Source organism: Parasteatoda tepidariorum, chromosome 3 (genome assembly GCF_982258835.1).
Source record: "Parasteatoda tepidariorum strain Cologne lab strain chromosome 3, Ptep-v5.0, whole genome shotgun sequence".
NCBI classification, from domain to species: Eukaryota; Metazoa; Arthropoda; class Arachnida; order Araneae; family Theridiidae; genus Parasteatoda; species Parasteatoda tepidariorum.
In genome coordinates this window covers 39,171,632-39,191,441 of record NC_141757.1, presented here as the reverse complement: position 1 = coordinate 39,191,441, position 19,810 = coordinate 39,171,632, and the positions used below count along the sequence as shown (strand labels likewise).

Genomic DNA, 19,810 nt, shown 5'->3' with positions numbered 1-19,810 from the left:
AGTTTTAAGTTTTATAAATCTGAAGTGATAAGTAACCGATAGTGTCACTTTTCACATGAAGATAAAGAAATGCTCCGAAATGTAAACTTTACTGTTAAATGAGTGGACAGACTGCTACCTGTAATTTTACCTAAGTTTTTGAATCAAAATTCTAACAGTACAAAAACAAAGAGCAAATACAGATGCACATCTTTGTATGCCAAATTAAATAGTAATTGATACTCATAAAACTCAACAATTCTGACAGCTATTCTTTATCCAAGAATATTTTTTTTGAAAAGATAATAAAGCAGTATAAAAGCAGTTTTATATATTTTAAAGCTAAGATTTTTCTATTTTTTCTAAAAATTTTATTTCAAATGTTCTTTTACTAATGTTAAATTATCATTTCTTAGAGATACGGAGATAATATCAGTTAATGAATAAGAATGTTCAAGAAATGGATTTTGTTACATTATTAGATATGTTTGCAATTTAAAAAATGTAAATTAATAATGACGTTCAAATGATTTTTTTCAAGCTTTCAAATAAAACAGCTTTGAAGTTATAAAGAAAAGAAGAGAGAAACTCATTTAAGAAAAAATATTATATTACTATAACATATCTTTTCGAACTAAATGTAAAATTATACTTAAAATATTTCTGAAAACGTATTCAGATGCATAAAAACAGAGATAATAAAATATATAATACCTTATACTGCTTCTTTTACTGCTTTATTCGGCCTCTTTTTTTCAAAATGTTCGTAAAATTAAGATTAAAATATCGATAAAAGAACAGATGGTTGCAGCAGTCCTTTAGAAATAAAGATTTTTTTAAACCAAAAATACCCCACAAATAGAACAATGATATTGAAAATTAATACATTGCATCGAAGTATTAGTATGAAAATGCTTTTTATTTCTACTGAAATATTAGTCTACAGTTCAAAAGATATCATTTCGAATGGCTTTATATTTTGAGTACAAGAATTTCACAAATCCATATTAAAAGAGAGGACTATGAAACCTCTTGGTTATTCTACCAAAAAAAATATAATGTTTTAAATTATTGATAAAATGAAAACAAACTTATTCTTGATGATGAAACTTATGATGATACTTGCAAAGTTCAAAATTATTATAATTTTAACTCACGGAACTCCTTATTTATCCTAACAAAAACACAACAATACTCCTTAAAATATTATTAAAACGACGCAACACGCTTAATAAATTTTTTTAATACTTACACAGCTCAAAAGTGTTATGTGTGTAATTCACGAAATTTCTTTCTTTATATATATATACACCGACGAGCCATTACATTATGACCACCCTGCTAATAACATGTAGGACCACCTTTAACCCTCAAAACTGCTAGCACCCGTCGTGGCATTGATTCCACAATATGCTGATAGGCAGTCTGAGGTATCTGGTACCAAGCGCTCACCAACTGGTCCTGCAATTCCCTCACATTGCGAGGGGGCAGCGTGGCAGCACAAATTTGGTTTTCCAAGTAGGACCACAAATGCTCTATTGGATTAAGGTGAAGTGAATTTGGGGGCCAAGACATGACTTGAAAGTCACTGGAATGTTCCTCGACGATTCGATCCTTATGACATGGTGCATTATCCCGTTGGTAAACACCATCCCCCGCTCGAAAAACTGTTGCCATGAATAGGTTGCCATGAACCTGGTCTGCAACTATGTTCAAGTAGCTTACAGACGTCAGGGATTGTTCTATGAGGAAGGATTATGGGTCCTAATGTACTCCATTAAAACATTGTTCTTGGGCGAGAAACCATGAAAATCTGGGCGAGCCCATTGTCATAAATGGAGGGTGGTCATAATGTAATGGCTCTTCGGTGTATATATATATAACTAAAAACTCAGCGGCGCGACAGCCCATAGAGGGCCAAGGCCTAATGTGCCCATCTCAGTTTTCTTGACCTTTGGGCTCTGGGGTGTAGGAGCAGATGCTCCGGTGCTCCGGTTAGGTAGTCAGCCCAACGCGAAACCCCCAGTGTTTAGTTCCCAAGCATGCTTGGTACTCATTTATCGACCCACTGAAGGGATGAAAGGCTGAGTCAACCTTGCCCGGCCCGAAGATCGAACCAGGGACTTGTGGCACGACAGCGCGAGGCGCTAACGCTCAGCCACCGGGCGCCATATATATATATATATATATATATATATATATATATATATATATATATATATATATATATATATATATATATATATATATATATATATATATATATATATATATATATATATATATATATATATATATATATATATATATATATATATATATATATATATATATATATATATATATATATATATAACAGTACAGTACTTATCTACTTAAAAAGCTCAGTGTCTTTTTTTAAATAACAGTATTTTTCTGAAAAATAATTGATTCTATACTGGCACACTAGATGACCGTATATTTACCAGATACTTTTTTTTTTACAGTATACCTTTTGAATATTCCTAAAAAGCAATCGATTGATATAATGTTTTGATACGTACAGAACTTATAAATATAAATTACGGATTTCTTTGTTTATTATAATAAGAAGACAACTATATCTTTTAAAATATTGATAAAAACAGCACGAGCGATACATTGTTTTTATACTTACAAAGTTCAAAAGCGTTATAAATATAAATTCAATAAATCAGTTGGTAAAAACAAGCTCATGTAATTTTTTGTGAAATAAATAATAAATTGCATATTAGTTTAATCTTAAATTCAACTTTCAATTTTAAGCATTGCATGTCACAGGATCGAAGCAGCCCACTCAGTTTTATCAACAAAAAAATAATTCCTCATTTTTCATACTATTTAGCAATTAATTTCCATTAGAAACAGTTTATTCGTTAACCATTTAAGTTATGCAACCGGCTCTGATATTTTTTTTTTCAGATGAACAATCAATTTATATTTCTTCCTATTGTTACTTTCATGCAGACATTTCATGCATGAAAGACATTTATAATAGTTAATTTTGATCAAACTTAGTGTATTATTTAATTTTGCAATGCAAAAGTTATTCGACTTATATAAAATCTATGACGAAAGCTTGCATCTTAATACATATTCATTGCAAAAGAATTGCCCTTTATTAAACCATTTTTCCATATACTTTTGTAGTAATTTTTCTTCCATGCAAAAATAAAAAAATTTAACTATTCCTAGACTTTCTGCTATTTGGTTTTCTTAAAATATTCCCGATACAGCCAACATTTCTAAACTATATTTATTTATGATTCCATTAAAATCAGTACATAAGAATCTTTTTTTTTTCCCTATTTAATGTACGATTTTAAAAAAAATATGCATTGCAAAAATTTCATATTTTCAAAACTCTGAAGTTTGCTTCAATTAATATAGTAAAATATAATATAGATAATATAATATATATATAATACAATATATATATAACATAATATATGTATAATATAATATATATGTAATATAATATATATAAATATTATATATATATATATATATATATATATATATATATATATATATATATATATATATATATATATATATATATATATATATATATATATATATATATATATATATATATATATATATATATATATATATAGTTCAAAATGAAGAATAGAACAAAGAAAAATTATAGACATATGAAAAAAGGGGGGGACATAATAAGTAAAAAAATAACAAACAACAATTTACATTTAAAAAAAAAAAGGATGAAATTTTATTTAAAAAACCGGAAAAAAAACCGAAAAAGAAAAAAAAGACATAATCCCTTCCTCAGCCCACACGATTATATCCACAAGGCAGAGTGCTTTCTGATATTGTATCAATAAAGCCAAAGCAAAATATATTAATACAATACTGTGAGGAGCACTCAAAAAAAAAATTTTTATAAAACTAATAATAAATAAAATAGATCACAAAAAGTAAAAATAACATGTAAAAACAGTAAATAAAATAAAAAGAAAAAACATTAAAAAGGGGCTATAAAGCGAGTAGCAAAATCAGATCAACTTACATGGACGAAAAGTTTTTCAAGAATGATTTAAAAATATTTTCGCAGAAAGATTGCCAGATTACAAAATATGAAAACCAAAAGATGAAAACAAAAGCACAAATTGAGTGTAACAAGAGGGTTTTAAAGAGTCGTTCTTACTGCACTGCTGAAGTGATTTGTTATTCTGAGTTTTGATTTGTTAGTTACCAAGGATGAGCCGAAATGGATGTGCGCAAGGTAATATTATGCTGGATAATTTTAAAAATTGATCACAAATAGTTTTAGAAGATAGATGTTTATTTAAGAAAAAATATAAAATAGAAAAGATAAACGTAAGTTTCCTGTTTTGCAAATAATTTTAGCCGCGGATTTGCACGATATGGATTAGCACACAGAAAAATTATTTAAATTATCAAAGAAAAAACTTTTAATAGATAATTTTAAAAAAGGATTTGCCTGAAATGGATTTGCACATGGAAAAATTAACAAAGAAAAAAATTTTAGTAGATAATTTTAGCCACGGATTTGCCCGAAATGGATTTGCACATGGAAAAATTGTATAAATTAATAAAGAAATTTTTAGCAAACAATTTTACCCACGGATTTGCCCGAAATAGATTTGCACATGGAAAAACTGTATAGATTAACAAAGGAAATTATTTAGTAAAGGAATTTTTAGTAAATAATTCTAACCACGGATTTGCACATGGAAAAATTATACAAATTAACAAAGAAATTATTTAGTAAATAATTTTGGCAATGGATTTACCTGAAATGGATTTGCACATGGGAAAATTATAAAAATTAACAAAAAAAAAATTTTAACAGAAAAAATGTTTAGTAAATATATCCACAAAAATATACGATTAATTCAATGATTTTATATAAAATTTTATTACTTCAGTTGGGTATCCATTGTTTTTTATCAAATTTTGAAAGAGTTTATCGATTTGTTTTTTAGATAAATAAATATTACTACATATTCTTTTAATTTATTGTTTTTCTTAACTTTCTTCGTATTTTCTTGTATTTACATATTTATTTATTACATATATATATATATATATATATATATATATATATATATATATACACACAGTCCAGTCACATTAATGTGACTACCTGTCAAAAGCCTGAATAACCACCTTTGACAGAGCGAACGGCTGCGAAACGGGCAGGAAGAGAGTGAAATAGATTTCTGAAGATATTCACTGGGATGTTGAGCCATGCAGATTCCAGTGACGTGGCCAGCTGCGCTAGATTACGCGGTTGAGGATCCATGGCGCGAACAACCCGATCTAGGTGGTCCCACAGATTCTCGATTGGGTTTAAATCCGGTGAGTTTGCTGGCCAGGGGAGTACGGTAAATTCATCCTGGTGCTCTTCGAACCACGCACATACACTTCCGAGCTGTATGACACCTCGCATTGTCCTGCTGGTAGATGCCATCATTCTGAGGAAAAATCATTCGCATGTAGGGGTGGACATGGTCCGCAAGGGCAGATGCGTACTTGTGATGATCCATCGTGTCTTCCCCAATGATGAGTGCACCCAGTGAATGCCAGGAAAACATTCCCCAAACCATAATGCTCCCTCCTCCAGCCTGGATCCTTCCGACAATTGTTGCAGGGTGTTTGCTTTCAGACGTTTCACGCCGTATACGCCAACGTCCATCTGTCCGATGGAGCATAAAACGTGATTCATCGTGAAAAGTCACCTGTCTTCACTCTGTGGACGTCCAATTGCGGTAGTGGCGTGCAAATTCCAGCCTTCGTCGCCGATGAACAGCAGTCAGCATAGGTGCATTAACCAGGGGTTTGCTGCTGTGACCCATGAGCAGCAACGTTCGCTGAAAAGTTATTAAGGATATACTCTTGGTGGCCCCTTGGTTCATCTGGGCGGTCAGTTGCTTAACAGTTGCACGTCTATTCGCCTGAACATATCTTCGTAGCCTTCGCTCGCCTCTGTCATCTATAGCCCGTGGTGCACCACATGTGCCACGCTGCTTATTTTGAAGAGTGCCATTTTGCCACACATGGTATACTTTTACCACGGCGGCACTCGAACAGTTCACAAAATTAGCCGTTTCTGAAATACTTCCACTCTTGGCCCGAAAGCCCATAATCATGCCCTTTTTGACGTCGGATAAATCACTACGTTTCTGCATTACGCCAACGATTGAAATGCTTTCCGATGCCCTAGGACATCCTATACATACACTCCACTGTAATGTGCTGCCACCTGCTTTCTGTGATTGGTTATTTCACGTTGACGTCGAAAATAGGTGGTGGTCACATTAATGTGACTGGACTGTGTATATATATATATATATATATATATATATATATATATATATATATATATATATATATATATATATATATATATATATATATATATATATATATATATATATATATATATATGATATTATGATATGTATATATATATATATAAAAATGAGTATAAATTATTTTCCAAATACAGCTTAAACGACACTTGAAATAATCACTATTAAAAAAGTTTTTCGCTTAATATTTCTCTAAACTTTACATGTTTGTAAGAAATTTATTGCATACGCATCTTGTATAAGGGAATGCTTGATCTAAACTAAATTAAGTTTTTAGTACCGTCATTCGGGGCGACTTTGTGCAGCGGGGGCTACTTTGTGCAAATTCGAATTTGGCATTTTTCAAGTGCTGCTATTCAGTATTACGTTTATTTCACGTTAAAAATGCGTGGAATTTGAAGATAGAAGTCTCTTCTATTACTACAAACATTTTTTCGAATTTTAAAACAATTTCAGAGTGTGTTTCGTTCATCCAATGTCAACAACTTTCCGAGGACGTCGGATGTCGAAAAGTGTGCGTGGAAACTTTAGCTGTGAAATGCAAAGACGTTGATAAAACAATTGTCGTAAGTGCAAAATTCTTTATTTATATATTAATAAACAATTATATCATGTTAGCGTTAAAAAAAATTTGAAAATTAATAACAAATAAACGGAAAATGAAAAAAAATTCACTTTGGGGCTACTTTGTGCAAAGTTTCATTCGTTTTTTTTTTTTTCGACAGAAAAATGGTCAGACGTTATAAAAAAATACCTGGAACGAGAAACTACCGTGATTACACTTTAGAAAAGCTGCAACAATGTTTGCAAGTAGTTGCTGGTAGTATATCGATTGCAGAAGCTTCTCGGAAGTACAAAATCCGCAAAAATACTATCTCTAATAAAATTCACAAGAACCACGTGAAACTTCCTGGTAAACTGTTATTTTCCTTCTACAAAGATTTTTCTAATGAATTAATCAAACTATTTAACACATAAAAATATATTTTATAGGACATCAGGTGATTTTGACAGAAACTGAAGAGCAAGTTCTGTCATGTTCATTCAAGGATGTTATGTTCAAATTTAACAATATTATAAATGTTAATGAATATGTAATAATTATTATTTTTTAAATTTCATCCATTTCAATGTTTAAAAATGTATATAGATTTCTTTTGTTTAAACTTAAATGTTTTGAAATAAACATTCTTTTTAAGAAAAAATTCTTCAAAAAAAATGGTTTTTTAACGCTGAAAATTATTTTCAAACTAATATCTTTATATATCTTGATGTTTTTGTCTTTAAAAATGTCAACAATTAACTTTTTTAACAGTTTTATATCAATATTTTACTAAAAACATGATTATTAAACTGAATTCCTATCGCTGCACAAAGTAGCCCCATTTGGGGGCTACTTTGTGCAAGATATGTTTTGACTTATTATTCATAAATATTACATACAAATAATGCCAATATTGATCAAATTCACTCGTCTGAGTCCAGTTATGAATATAATATCGATAAATTTTACTAAAGTTTGAATTAACATAGTTTTTTTACATGTCAAAGTTCAAAAACTGCGAAATCCTGCACAAAGTAGCCCCGAATGACGGTATCAAAAACACAATAAATTGAAACACTTCAGTGATTTAACTTAAAACAATATAAAAATTATTGTAAAGTATAATGCAAATATATTGAATGAAATTGAAGAATATTTTTATTAAAGTCTTACTAAATTTTTAATATTTGTATGAAAACTTGAAACTGTACTTTCTACCTGTGTATTTGTCCAAAATAAATATCTTGTGTAAATAATCTTAAAAAAGTTTATTTGAGGGGAACCAAGATAGGTTTTTAATCGAAAATAATTTACAAATATAATAATTATATATAATAATTAATTAATAGGTTTTAAATCGGTTTTTAATGTTACCAGCAATTCAGAAAACACTTATATTATTTTTAAAATATAATTAAAATTTTATTTTTTAAATTTATCACCAAATTTTCAAACTATAACACTACATTTTTAAAATGTAGCACAAATGCCACTTTACATCAATTGAAATTTTTGAAGAAAAAAAATTTTTTATTAATTATATAATATTTTTCAGGAATTTTAGTGCATAAAATATCTCGTACGTGTGTAACTACATATGCTTTTAAAGTAAGTTAAAGCACTTGTATAATTAAAGTTTTCCTCATATGTCTTACTACATGTAAAGTCACTTAAGGTAAGTTAAAATCTATCAGATAACACAAACTTACCTGTATTTAGTAAGCCAGGTGGTGATGACGAAATCTTAAAATTAATTCCTAAATGATGGCAATTAAATTTACTCCCTATTGCGTCTTCTTTCCTGGGTCAGAAACAACTAGAACCCATACATACACAAAAATTTATGACAATAGTTTTAATGGTTTTTGAAAAACCATTTGTTCACCAATAGGATTGACGATAAATCGATAAAAATGTTTATACAGCGGACAAAGATAAAAATGTTTGGTACTTTTGATACAAACGTATAGAGCCTCAAGATCGATTTGTCGTAGTCTTATTGGATTAAATTTGATGCATTTTCTCTAGGGTAAAGTTACTGAGATCACTTGGAACAAGAAAAACTTTTAAGATAACAGATAATTTATTATAAAACGATGCTTTTTCTTTTTTTAGTAATTTTCTTAAAAGACCGATAATTCATTTTTTTTGAAGATCGAAAAAATCATAAATAAAAAGATATGTTTTGAAAACATATTATCAGTACTTTATTGCAATGAGCTTTAATATTTTATCACAAAACTTTATAACACTGAAATTGTAAGTGACAATGATCTGAGAAATTTGTTTCAAGTTAATTTTGAATGAAATTTTATAAATGATAAGGAAAACGGGTTTTTTGATTAATATTATTTTACCTTCGACTTAATAATGTTTGTTAGTTGTTTTGATTTATGAGTAACTGTTATTTATCTTGCACTAAATTGAACTCTTAGCAAAATCCGTTCAATGTTGAGCAGTAGTATTGTTACCTCAAACCAAAATGTTGTACAGATTTGATAAAACCTTAAAAGGGTTTTAAACTGAACCATATTTCGTTCAAGTTGAACCGTAATAAATCGTAATCAAATTTAAGAGAAGTTAAATTGCACACTGTAAGATAGTGTTTTTCAAAATAGAGCAAAAACGAGTCAAACTAGTTCCGAAACAAATAATTGTGTTAATAATCAAATTGGGAAATATCATAAATTTTAAATTTATACAGTATATATTGATTTTTGAACAAAATTTATATGCCCAAAGTGATAAAGAGGAAGGCATGCGTTAGAAAGGAGCTCGCTAGCTGCTAGCTGGGCTCGAACCAAGGATTTACGGTCTTTTAGTAGGATATTCTAACCACCATAGTCCAGTACAACCAAGTATATAAAGTCCAGAATTAAGAAGCCTTTTATATTCAATTTTGTAAACGTTTTTACGATATAGCGCAACAAGCAAAAAGTTAAATTTAAATTACGATCTTCTGGCTAAGCAATTAAGACCGTATTTTCCTCTTTGTACCATTGGAATTGGAAATTGGAATTTCATGGTATGTCATTGTGGTGGCCACTATATTAAGAATCCTAACTCTTCTTGGATAAGGTTGTGCATGCTCGTTGGAAAGAGTCTCCTTCTACAAAACCAGGGGTCCTTGGTTCGAATCCTGCCGGCAGTTAACGACAATCTCTCTTACACATTTCCCATTCCGCGTAACTTTTGTAACTCTGCTTTTTGCTCAAAAATGAGTATCTGCTGTTTCAATTTTAAATACCGGACGTTTTCAAATTCGACTAGGCGTTCTCAAATTATGACACAATTTTTCCCAACTTTGAAAAACCCTTTTTTACAGTGTTAGTTTAAGAAAAATTAAATTACACGATAATATAGTTCAAATTGAATCACGTTATAGATGCATGTTTCGATATATTTTCGGAAATTATGAAGAGAATCGAAAAAATTTTCACACTACTATAAAATTTGCTCATCCGAAGATAATTCTATTCAAGAATAACTATCTATAGCTATTTATTGTTTCTTAGAACTTATTTTAGTTAAAAGGTTAAAAAATTGAATTTTAAGGTAAAATTTTTATACAATTTTAATCTACGAGTCTCAGATGATAAAATTCAAAATTTGTAGAGAGTTCTATTAGTTCCTCAAAAATGAAAGTTAAAAAATACTTCTTTTAGATGGCGAAATACGCTAATAGTGAAATTAATATAAAGTTGCCTATTCTCTTAACCGTTCTCTTATCTCAAACTATTTAGAACATATTTTCACATTTAGTAGTGGTAAACCCTAAATTGGGTCGGCTGTTTAACGACAGTTACGAAACATAAAATATAAAATTTTGCCCTATATTTTAACAGTCATAAACCTGTATTCGTCGAAAAATGTCATATATAATCAGAAAAAGTGCATTTTGGGGTCTAATTTCGTAACTTGCAGCATCTCCTGCACAATTAATTTCAGAAATAAGTAAGTAAAAACCTAATCTTTAGATCAAAAATTACTCAGAGTGTTTTTTTTTCTTTCACTCATTGTGCATCATATTTTTGATGTAATTAAATGGTAATTAATAAAGGTAATTAAATTAATGAAAATTAATTTAATTAAGGTAATTAAATTAAATTTATAATTAATTAATAGAGGTAAATAAGGTAATTAATAATGGTAATTTACCATTAATGTAATTAAATGGTAATTAATTAAGTAACTGCATTGGTGTAGGGCAGTGATTGCAATGGTGATGCTTTTTTATAATGCTATTTGGCAAATACTTACACTTGTTAATTAAATAATCCCAAGAAAATTAAACTGTAAAATATTACTTAATTTAAAAACTTCATTTGTTTTAAAAATAAATCGATTGGAAATAGCCTCGTGCAATGGTGGCGAGGAACTAATGTAGGTTACAAGGGAATATTCTTGATAACGGACATATGATATATCTTGATAACGGACCTTCTGAGCCTAAGTCTGCGGGTTCGATCCCCGGCCCAGACACCGGATTTTCGGGATGCAGAAAATCCTCAGCTGCCATTTTGTAAGATTATGCGGCATCTTGATCCCTGGAGTGCCTTATTGGCTCTTGGTATTTCCGGCAAAAATTAAATTCCTAGTGCACTTTAGCATCCAAATAGAGTCTCGGTGCTGCCATCTAGCGTGGCAGAAACTACACGTCCAAATTAATATGGCCAACGGTATCTCATCCATTGTGGTGGTCCTGAAAGAGTGGATACCACTTCTGGATAACGCACTAGGTCTGCTCATCGGGAAGACTGATTGTGCAGCTCATTGGAAATTGAAAAAAATATATATATTTTAATCGTGACTCAATCATGCCTGGTTAGTTTTTAAACCGGACTGCTATTCTTGAGTGCTTAAAACACGTCGACAGTTATTTCCTATCTGTATATTTTTGAAGCGAATGAAGTTTTTTAATCGAGTAACTTCACTTGCCATGCTTTTTAGGTTTCTTTTAAAGAGCTAAAACATTTCTATAAAATAACAATGTGTAGTCTCATATACAATAATATAGCAATGTAGTAATATAGCAATGTGTAGTCTCATATACAATAATATCACAGACTTAAGCAAATAATTACAGTCATCAGGTCACCACGGAGTCACCACCTGGTACTCAATATTTTAGCAAAGTCTAGCATAAAATCAAAAAACTGTTAAGCTGCTTTTCATTCTACTAAATTTTGGCTTCTAAGATTTGGTCATTGTTTCTCGAAATATAGCAATTTTGAAAAGGAAATTAATCAAGACGTAAGCCATTAGGGTCTATTGCAAACACCAAATATCTAAAAAGCTTTAATAAATATAAAGTAGCAATGAACACAAAAATGTTTCTTTTGTATTGACGCTCTTTTTAAACAAATACATGCAAATCCATATTTTCAGGTTTGTTTAAAAAGCTTAAATATTTTCATAGAATTACAGTACATAATCCAATATATATTGTTAATTATAAGGCAAGAATGAATTCACGTAAGTAATTGAATAGAGGCTCAGTTCCAGACACCAAATTTATTATGTGTTCATTTTGATAAGATTCTCAAAAGATTCCCCCCATCCCACTAAAACTCGTTGTTTACAAGTTTCACAACCGAGTAATTTCATTCGCACCGAATTAAATTTGTAATTAAAAGAAGGGAAATTGCAATTCCCACTGAAAGTGGAGAGACTAAAAAAAAATGGCGCAAAGCTCCGTCGCAGTTAATTTTATATAATTCGTTTTCTCTATTCTGGAAAACCTTAAACAGGATGCCATCTAAACTTAATAAACAGTTTTGGGAAGTTATAATGAGAAAGAGCCGATTCAATTACTGCGTCTGTCAGGCTGATTGGGAAAGGGTGTAATTAATTTTCCGATTTAACGGGAACAAGACTTATTCAAATTATTCGGAAAGCTATAGGTGCGTGAGAAAGGAGCATTTGAGAATATTTCCACGCGCGCGCCAACGCGTCAGAATATCCCAAGCGTTCGCAGGATTTGCATGAAATTAAAAGCCTTCTTTCTCGCGTAACAAATCGTTAGTAAATAAAAGATGAAAGTTAAACTTTTGAGAATCTTCGAATAGACTCCAGGGAATTTGGCGAGATTTTACGTTCGAGGAAGTGAAAAGATGAATTCGGATTCTTTTGATGCCGAATACAAAAATTTTGATTGGAAATTTCGATTTAAAATGTTTCAAACGCTTTACAGCAAATACATATAATAAATAGAATATGATAAATTAAATAAATTAAATTATACGAAACAAATAAAAGTTTGTAATAATGTTTAGAATAAAAGATAGTGTTTACATTTTTGTGTAGCATCATATTTTGAAATTATATATTCATAAACAAATGATTACTTTATGAAATTAAATTTCTTTTGCGGCTGTTACAAGCCTATGTGGAAAATGAATTTTCCTCCGTATTTAAATTCGGGGAATATTTTTCTTCTTCTATTAAAGAAAATGTAAATTTTTTTCTTAATGCATGCAAATTTCTTATATAAATATTTATATATTGTATTATTTTAGTACAGTATACAATTTCCAAATCTTTACAAGAACTTTAAAAACTAAGATTGATTTTTCTTTATTTGAATGTTTTTTTATTGGGCAAATTTTTCCCCAATAAATATTTAAAGCAATATTTTAATTAATTCTAATGTTGAATGACAGTTAAGTGCCATATATAATGGTCGTTGAACAGCCTACCTAATTTTAGGTTTACTACTACCAATGTTCAACTCCGTAGCTTTGCATTATTGAACCCAATCCAGAAGACAAGAAAACTCCTTGTTCAAGTATTGGGGAAAATTGCCTTTCTGGAGGACTTTTTCATGGAACTCATTTGAATTTGCGTTACATGAAGAGGAAAGCCATGAAAAAATCCCATGGTTAACCTGTCGGCAAGGGGACTCTAACCCATAATCCATCTACCATTGAGGATACTTCAAGTCAGCACTGTGATTGGTGTGAGCAGGTTGCGACCTGGATCAGCTCATTAGAAGGCAAGTGCTCCATCCCCAAAGCTATGGCAGCTCTCTTAAATGCAATAGATCATTTTTTAAACCAAGATTAGAATGAAGTCTCAAAGCTGGTAAATTACTTTTTTAGTTTCGTAGCAATAATTTTAAATCAACACTATTTTTATTATTCCCTACGGCATATCAATTTCAAATGCGTGGCCCAATATTGACAAATACAGGATGTTTTAAAATTCAGGAAAGAAGTAACTTCGACTGTAAATACAGGTTTTTAACTAAAAGCGTTTATTTTTTAATTGATTCGTAAAGTATAAAGGCATTGCCGGTAAATGGCCTGCCCATATTTACACTCTTATGGAAATGTTCAATGACCATTTTGCATGACTGGGGCTAAATTTCATTGATGCAGCTCCTTTTTGCCTCCTTCTATGCATGGGTAGTTTGAACATTTTTGGCATAAAACTTTAGACTTAATAAAAACGAAGAAAAAAAATCCAATAGTGTTAAATCGCTTGACCTAGGTGTCTTATTTCTATCACAAAAACCGGAAATTGCATGGATAAGGAAAGACAATGCCCAGCTGAAAATTTTCCTCAGTAAAGAAAATGCCTCTTTTTTTTGTGTGGTCCTCCATTTTAAGTAGCCTAGAACTGGCAGCTATCATGTTATTATCTTTTCTTTAGCAACAATTTATCCCGAAAATGACGAAAAATTAAAATCTTGTGCGAATTTAGGGACAATCTTAATAAATGTATTCTGACGGACAGCAGCTTATTAAGTATGTAATATATATATATATATTTCTTACATTTTCTTTATTTATCTATAATAATAAAATGGAGAGTTCGTCTGGCTGTGTGTGCGTGTGTCTCTCCCTTATAATTCCATAACCATATGTTGTATAAACTTGAAATTCAGGCAGAGCTGGCAATTTTAGCCTCTTATCCTAAAATTAGTTCGAAAACTTCAACTAGATCATTTGAGAGAGATGTTTTAAAAATTGAATTTTCTCATTGGTTTATAACTGGAAATTGATATAAATAATACTGCAGAAGATTATACTTTTTCAAATATTTAAACGATAACATAAATTATGTTTGTTAGCTTGCACCCTTCATTAATCAAAAAGGAATTTGTTACGTTTTTTAACATTTATTTATTTTTTATTCGTTATGACAGATAAATTCAAAGATCAACATGAACAGGTAGCAATGGTGGTTTACGTCGACAAATTGTATTTCTAAAGTTATCTGAAATCACATATTTATTTTGTTTATAGTAATACTTTTAAAGCATGCTTCTATAAAACTAATATATTAATAACAACGGTAATCGAAATTAAAAAAAACTATGTACTAAAAACAAAACTAATTAATAAATGTTACTAATTCTCTTAGAAGAAACGGAAAAAATCGCCAGACTACTTTGGGTGCCAGTGATGCTTGATTAATTTTGGAAATAGGATTAGTAGGAAAAAAACTAAAAAGTCATATTAATGGAGAAGTGATAATAATTCAGTCAGAAGAAGAGTAAAAAGTCAGTTATCCAAAATCGATTGTCACAAAATTTACGTAATGTTTGAAGTAAATTTCCATCATTCACAATAAATATTACCACTCAATAAACTAAGCCAATGCCACGGTGTACGTGACAAAACACGACTCGTCCGCAATATCTAGTTAAATATCATTTTTATGGTTTCAAAAGCACGCTAGGTATAAATGCTTACAAAACCATATATTTCATTCACGGTTTTTTAAACATATCAGTTGTAAACGGTGTCAAACCCGTAAAGGTAAATAAATGCTCCAAGCTGTAAACTATATAGTTAATCGGTTGAACTGACTGATATAGTTTATTTTACCGTAATTTCAGAAGGAAAATTCGGACAGTACCGTTGAAATGTGTGATATTAAATTAACGCGGAAAATGAGTATTAAACATGTTTGATAGTCGAAGGAAACTAAAGGGAGGTAAATGGCGATTATTATGAAAAGAACGTTTTATCTGTCAAACACACTGGTTTTTATAGTATCTCCATCTTTCGTTGTAATTATTTGTCTGATTTTGATAAAGACTTTTACTTACATTTGCCTTTTTCCAGTTAGTTTTTTGGTTAATTATTTTGCTATTTTTGATAATTTGAGTCTTTAAATGTGCTTTTTTTCCATTTTTTCTTTAAAAATATTTTCAATAAATATTATGATTACGAAACACACCGCATAGTCCATTGAAAATTAAAGAAAATAATGTGCATAATTCTGTGATCTAATATTATGCAAAGCGATAATTTAACCATTTAAAATAATCGTAAATTCATCTACAACTAATAATTTTGCATCATCAAATTAATTTTATCATAATGTAATCATAATTTTTATGATATTAGATACATTATTTTTAAATTTATATAGAAAAAAATTACGGTTAAATGACCGTAATAACATTTTATTAAAAAATTCCTAATTCTGGTTAATAAAACGAAAATATAGGGAATTAAAAATCACTCATTTGGCAATTTTTTTCATTCATATGGTAACGGTTAACACACACTTAGTAAAAATACAAAAAATAAAATAAATTGAATTGAATAAATTATTTTATGTCAAACTGTGAGCTATCGTGATGAAATTACCGAATTTTATCATATTTACCAAAATTGGCCTCATAATATAAAACTATGCTTATCATTAATTTCACTAAAATCATTAACAAAGCCCTTCAGTAAAAATTATCGATCTTTTTAGAGTTCTCATCGAGGCAAAAAATGAGCTAAATTTTACCATATTCTGATAGTTTGACCATACATTTTTCTCAGAGTAGATATTAAATAGTTAATAAAAATAACCCAAACATTAAAGGAAAGTTAGGTTTAGTTTTTTAAGTTTACTTTCTCACATACCATCAACATTTTTGTAATCAGAATTCACTCTAATTTTTTCATAATTTTCATTTTATATTTTTATTGTGACTTAAATACCATACTTAGTACTTACAGATTGGTAAGTGTTGCCAAAATCTAAAACTAGTTTCATTGCCTGGAGAACATTTCCTTGGTCATAAATTATTAAAACAGCTTTAATTAATTATGTTTCATTAAATGCAGTTTTAAATATCGACAACCAAACGCATATATTAATAAACTGAAACATGCATCACCTTTTGATTTCTGAACAAATTCTACTCATAATTTCCGTTCGCGAAATGAATAAATGAAAAGAATTCTCTATCTAACTTCAAACAAATTGAAATGAATAAATTAGAGAAAAGTAAAGCTATGTTCCACCATAATCTCAAGAAATTGAAAGAACTATAGCTCAGAAAAGTTATCAAAGGCCCTTGTTACAATATACCTTTTCCCCGAATAAGAACAAAGCCATTGTTTCCTTCCTTTATTAACAAATTTATTTATTTTTGCATCCCCAATATGCGAGCCATGAGCAAAAAAAATTCTTTTCATCAAGAGGCAAATCTCAGTGTCTGTATACCTAAAATCCTCACAATCAAAATATAAGGAACCACCCGTTAAAACACTAATATACTTCTTACATTTCCCGAAGACTTTAGTTTATATTCTTCGATTTTTTTACTTTCTTTTCGAATATCCACCTGCTTTTGGCAGATGAATTCCTTTGTTCTAGAATGAAAAGATAAAAGAGAATAACCCGGGCATTAAATAATAGTTCGAGCAACCGTCTTTTACAAGATGATGAAAGAAAATATGCAAATGTAAACCCTATGAGCTTTACCCAATAATTAATATCGTATTCCAAGATGTTAGGCACAGACTCGAAAAGCGGATACTGGATTTTGAGGGTATTCAAATTTGAAATATTAAAAAAAAAAGGGGAAAAAAGTTATTTCTTTTTATTGAAAAGAGCTTTTGATAGGATATTCAGTCTTTTTAATTTACGCTATGAAAACTTTCTTTGTTATTTGCTTTTATTGTTGTTGATTTTTGTTTTGAAAATAATTAAAAAAAAGATGATATATCAATAGGTTAGAAGGGTCATTCTTTGTTAAGTTTTGTGCTACATTTATTTAAAACTCATTTTTAATGAATATTGAAAAAACTGAGTGATTTATTAACAAAATAATATTGCTCAGATCTTCAAAGTGTTATGAAATATAAATTTTCATTTACATTATTTTAACAATCCGTTAACTAATCAGGTAGGTATTTAGCGAAATCATTAGGTATTTAGCGAAAAAAATTATTTTACGTGTCATAACTCTAAGTGCATTATTTTAATGCAGGATTGGGTTGAGTTGGTTTGTTTAAACCAAACGATTTATTTAAAAGAATCTTTTGAACAATAATTTTTTTAATTTTTTATATAAAAATTTATTAATTTTGAAAAATTAAATTTTCACATCATTTTGAGTTTAACTGCTGAAGTGAATTTGCATCACTTTAAACAAACATAAAAATGAAATTTTAAAATGCTTACATATCATTGCGTTTCTGAAAAAATATCTATGCAAAATAAATTAATGTGAGCAAGTTTTATGCTAAGTCATAACGTCTCTATAAATCAACTCTGTTTAGCTTTTAAAATTGGCTCAAGTAAGAATTTAAAGAGTTTAAAATTACACATCACTATGATACAGCAACTTTTAAACTGGTAATGGCTGGTGTGCATTGAAATATGTTTTAATAACTGTTTAGTTAGACAAAATAATTCGTACCTTTAGAATTTTTTTTATTTGTTGTACCTTTATGCTTGCTTAATTTAATTTTTTTAATTAATTACCATAGTTTTAAAAGGCATTTCATTATGTGAGGATCACAACTGGTTAACATTTAGTTTTTTTTTTTAGTTATGCATAATTTAAAAATGCTCTGAGCTTTTGGGGTAATCAAAATTTGTTTAAATTTGTTAAAATTATTGCCTATCTTAAACATTATTTATTTTGAGTGTGCGATGTTTAGTCCGTTTTTAAACATTATGGCATGTCAAGGGGTTCTAAGACATTTTTGTGCTCGGGGGCCCTACGTGCTATTAAGACTGCCCTGAGAGTGAGTTGCCTAAATCGTATCTTTCTCAAATGGTACTGATTCATTTTTTAAGGAAATATTTTATATAGAACGCTCCAGCAGTGATCGCGGAAGTATCAAAGCAGTGGGGCGTCTCTAGAAGCTTTCCCCATGAAAATTTTAAAGCTAGCTTGAAATAGACATTTTTCTTTTTTTGAATTCAGACACAAAAAGTTATCCATTTTTTTAAGAAAATTTTAAATTTAATTACACAAATAGTAAGTGAAAAATTTGAATCATAGAAGGGGTTAAGTCCCCTCATTCATTCCCCCTTCTTTGGTTCCAAGGTCCCCGGAATGCTTTACCATATAAGTTAGGAAGCGTATTTTACGTAAAGGTCAATGCAGAAGAATAAGTTAATGTGTACTTGCCTTAAGTTTTTATTTAAGTTAATAGGTTTCACAAGTTTTTAATGTAATTTTAGAGCATTCTGTACAAGGATATAGCATACTAATGTACTGAAAACTAATGTAATGTAAATTTGTGAAGAACTTTTTGATGGAACTAACCCGCTTTAACTATAGCTTTCCATGTAACTTTTGAGTTGCACGGAAAGGAAAGCCACGAAAACCACCCATGGTTATCCAATGAGATTCTAACTCTTGATCAGCCTGCCACTGAGGATATTTTACGTCAGCACTGTGGTCAATGTGAGCCAAGGGCGGAATTTGTATCAACCAGCCACCGCTGGGATTCACGTCAATGGGGGCAGAACACTCCTTTCTCTGAGCCACTGCGACTGCTATCGGTACGATTTGGAAACAAAGGATCAACTTCAACTACTGAACTAGTCGAGTTTCAAGCCATTTACGCTAAACTTCACCAAAACTGTCGAAAAATGGCTAAGAAATATTTCAAGACTAAGGTTCACCCAATACCAAAGTTCTCATCTCCAAAGT

The 19,810-nt window shown here is 29.9% G+C and overlaps 1 protein-coding gene across 3 annotated transcripts in view; it reads right to left on the bottom strand.

Annotated features, from left to right (window-relative positions):
• LOC107443568 (putative polypeptide N-acetylgalactosaminyltransferase 9) overlaps positions 1-8,746 on the bottom strand; it is a 293,596-nt gene extending 284,850 nt beyond the window's left edge. For 2 of the 3 annotated variants that reach the window (XM_087159120.1, XM_087159123.1), the window contains exon 1: positions 8,613-8,746. The gene's annotated coding sequence lies outside the window, so the exon portion shown is untranslated. The remainder of the gene's footprint in view (positions 1-8,612) is intronic. The other variant, XM_016057485.5, reaches the window with a different exon arrangement.
• Positions 8,747-19,810: the final 11,064 nt, after the last annotated feature.